Source organism: Mus caroli, unplaced genomic scaffold, assembly GCF_978045245.1.
Source record: "Mus caroli unplaced genomic scaffold, Mus_caroli_1 scaffold_18, whole genome shotgun sequence".
Taxonomy (NCBI): domain Eukaryota; kingdom Metazoa; phylum Chordata; class Mammalia; order Rodentia; family Muridae; genus Mus; species Mus caroli.
In genome coordinates, this window is record NW_028227273.1 from 21964655 (window position 1) to 21968245 (window position 3591).

General features: G+C 44.6%; 1 non-coding gene across 1 annotated transcript; it reads right to left on the reverse strand.

Annotated features, from left to right (window-relative positions):
• Positions 1-3171: 3171 nt before the first annotated feature.
• On the reverse strand, positions 3172-3278 carry LOC115029819 (U6 spliceosomal RNA). The gene has a single exon (XR_003835377.1). It is a non-coding gene; the product is annotated as a U6 spliceosomal RNA (small nuclear RNA).
• Positions 3279-3591: the final 313 nt, after the last annotated feature.

A 3591-nucleotide genomic window follows, 5' to 3' on the forward strand; every position in this document is an offset into this window, starting at 1 on the left:
TAACTTGACAGCCAAAAGTGAGTTTCTGGGGATAAAAATGGAAATTAACAAAGGATCTGAGATTAATAGACATTTAAAGGATATTTTTTTACAGTCAGACTGTGTGGTGAGTGACTATGTTAAATGACTTAACACATTTCTCCCCTTCTTGTGTGGCGCTCCAAGAAGATGAGGCTTGTGGATCTCATTCGATAGCGCTCTACTCCAATGCATGGAGACCACTGAACGGTGAAAGAGCTGATGGGGTTAATCTGGATGAGCAGGTGGCTGGCTCCTGGCCGCCAGGGGAGAACAGAGAGGCATCGCTGCTGTATTCCTCTGCCCAGCTCATCTCCAGCCTTCCCCTTTCCCTCTGATGAGTACGCTTTTGTCTATGGTTTCTGGACCTTCCAATCATCATCCTCGCCTTGAGACAGCCAGCACTCTCACCACAGAGGAGGCTCTGGGTCTGGCTCAGCGTTCTGTACGGAGGGTGTGTGGGGAAGCTGAAGAAGATGAGCAGGCACTCTGGAGCCTCTGCAGAGTTCCCCACATTTCGGTATCCATCACTGCCCCCTCCCCCCATTTTGATTACTCTGAGTCTTGACTTACAGAGTCTACCTGCTGCCTGGATGTTTGCTTTAATGGCCTCCACAGGGCTATCGGAAGCAGGGACAGGCAGTGACACACACATCATGGGAAGCCTGTTCCTGAAGGAGGATGGTGGGATGGTGCTCTCTTTCAGGACTAGAAACCTGTTTGACTAAACTGCTGCTCTTGACACACGTGGGTTCCACGGTCTCCTCTTTTGACCAGGTCATACTAACTCCATTAGTGTCAACTGCAAACCAAGAGGGGTCATATCCAAGGAACGGTGTGTGGGTGCTGTTCAGACTCATGCCTTTCTATAAGTCAGTGCTTCCTGAGACTGGCTGTAGACACTCTGGGAGTTTTGAAGTCAGAATTGATTCCCAGCTCCAAGCCCAGGTCAATCTCTTCAGCTAGGGTTCAAGCCTTGGGTTTTAAAAACAAATTCCCAAGTGGCTATGATAATACCAAGACTAAAAACAAGTGTGTGTGTATGTTCTGTGTGTGGATGGGTATTTTTCTTCCACTAAGCATACACTTTATGTTTAAAATATCAAAAGAAAATAAAGCAATTCTCATTTTTGGAAAGAAATCAAGTCCATTTCTGCTTACTTCTCTCTCTAAAAAAAAAAAAAAGATCTTTTTATAAAATGTGAACCTTATATATGTGGAGAAAACTCTCGTTTTCAGAGTTAAGCACGAGAAACCAAGTAAGAAACCTTTTAGAACGTTAGTAAGATAACTTCAAATAGACATAGTGTTTATTTCACTTATTTAAATGAGGAGGAGAGTATGGGAAAGACATTTGGGGTGAGGGACATGCCAGCCGAACATAATTTCTGGTGAGCCTCAGCGTGGATCCTTGCCATGTGCCCATCTTTAAATAGGTGTGTTATTTCTGAGCCGCCCCAGATGATAGCAGGCTTCTGGTGGAAGCTGAGATTTCAGAACTGCATGTTTTCTACCAGATGTGGTTGTAAAAGTAGTAGCTGCCTTGACTGAGGTTGCCTGGAGAAGAAAATAGAAGCACAACAGAGTAAAGAAGCAGGACTGAAAAGACTCGTTCTGGGTGACCTGCTCCTGCGACCCCTTCCCTGTCCGGGGAACAGCTGCTGAGATCAGGGCATTAGGAAGAGCTAGCCACAGGCCTTCTACCTGTTTGCAGAGGGTGGGCTCAGAAATGGTCTCTTGGCTGAGGACTGGCAGTGGTGCAGAGGCAGTTAGGCTCTGAGGCTCTGGCTCAGGGCAGTGTTGGCAAAATCCTGAGCCTGAGGCTTCTGAGAACAGTGGGTAGGTTATTCTAGAGGCAGCTGCAGCTGAGCTTCAGCCTTTGGTCAGACTCATGGCAGCAATGTGATGGTGACCGTTACAGCTAGAGCTAGTACTTTAAATCTCTCTGTCTCTGTCTCTCTGTCTCTGTCTCTGTCTCTCTCTCTGTCTCTCTCTGTCTCTCTCTCTCTCTCTCTCTGTCTCTCTCTCTGTCTCTCTCTCTTACTCTCTCCCCCCCCCACACTTCTTCTCTCACAAGTGCTTGTACGCATGTATGCACAAATGCATGCACCCAAGTGTGTGCATATGGAGACCAGAGACTGACATCAGAAGTCTTCTGTTCCTCTTATTTTTTGAGACAGGTTCTCTCACCAAACCTGGACCTCACCATTTCAGTCAGCATCTTTCTGGAATCCATTTATCTCTCCCCACTTACCTCGGCATTGGGTTTCATTTTTAAATGCCCACAGTTGTGCTTAGCTGTTACATGGGGTCTGAACTTCGAACCTCATGCTGGTATAAGCACTGTGACCACTGAGCCCCTAAGTCCTGGATTTTTTTTTCAATTTTCTTCATTTACATTTCAAATGCTATCCCAAAAGTCCACTATACCCTCCCACTGCCCTGCTCCCCTACCCACTCACTCCCACTTCTTGGCCCTGGCATTCCCCTGCACTGGGACATATAAAGTTTGCACTACCAAGGGGCTTCTCTTCCCAATGATGGCCAACTAGGCCATCTTCTGCTACAAATTCAGCTAGAGACATGAGTGCTGGGGGCACTGGTTAGTTCATATTGTTGTTCCACCTATAGGGTTGCAGACCCCTTCGGCTCCTTGGGTGCTTTCTCTAGCTCCTCCATTGGGGGCCCTGTGTTCCATCCAATAGATAACTGTGAGTATCCACTTCTGTATTTGCCAGGCACTGCCATAGCCTCACAAGAGATAGCTATATCAGGGTCCTTTCAGCAAAATCTTGCTGTCATATGCAATAGTGTCTGGGTTTGGTGGTTGTTTATCGGATGGATCTCCGGGTGGGGCAGTCTCTGGATGGTCCTTCCTTCTGTCTCAGCTCCAAACTTTGTCTCTGTAACTCCTTCCATGGGTATTTTGTTCCCAATTCTAAGAAGGAATGAAGTATCCACGTGTTGATCTTCCTTCTTCTTGATTTTCTTGTGTTTTGCAAATTGTATCTTGGGTATTCTAAGTTTCTGGGCTAATATCCACTTATCAGTGAGTGCATATCAAGTGAGTTCTTTTATGATTGGGTTACCTCACTCAGGATGATATCCTCCAGATCCATCAATTTGCCTAAGAATTTCATAAATTCATTGTTTAAAAATATGGAACGCATCACGAATTTGCATGTCATCCTTGCGCAGGAGCCATGCTAATAATCTCTGTATCATTCCAATTTTGGTATATGTGCTGCAGAAGCAAGCACAGTCCTGGCTCTTAATGTTATCATAGGCAATGAGTTAATGAAGAATTTGCCTAAAATTTCTTTTAAAGATATAGAGAAAAAATAATGCTTTTGCTAAGTGCTAAGCATTCTCTAGGCCCAGTATTTCTATATTATGTACAAAACAAACTACTTACATGCTTAAATCCCATAGGGAATCATATAGTTGTGTAATGAATGTTACTGTTCTCATCTCTTTAGTAGTAACTTTATCTCACCTACTTATGTGAGGTGGCAAAGACCTTTGTTGTCAAAGAGCTCCAATATATATATATATATATATATATATATATAT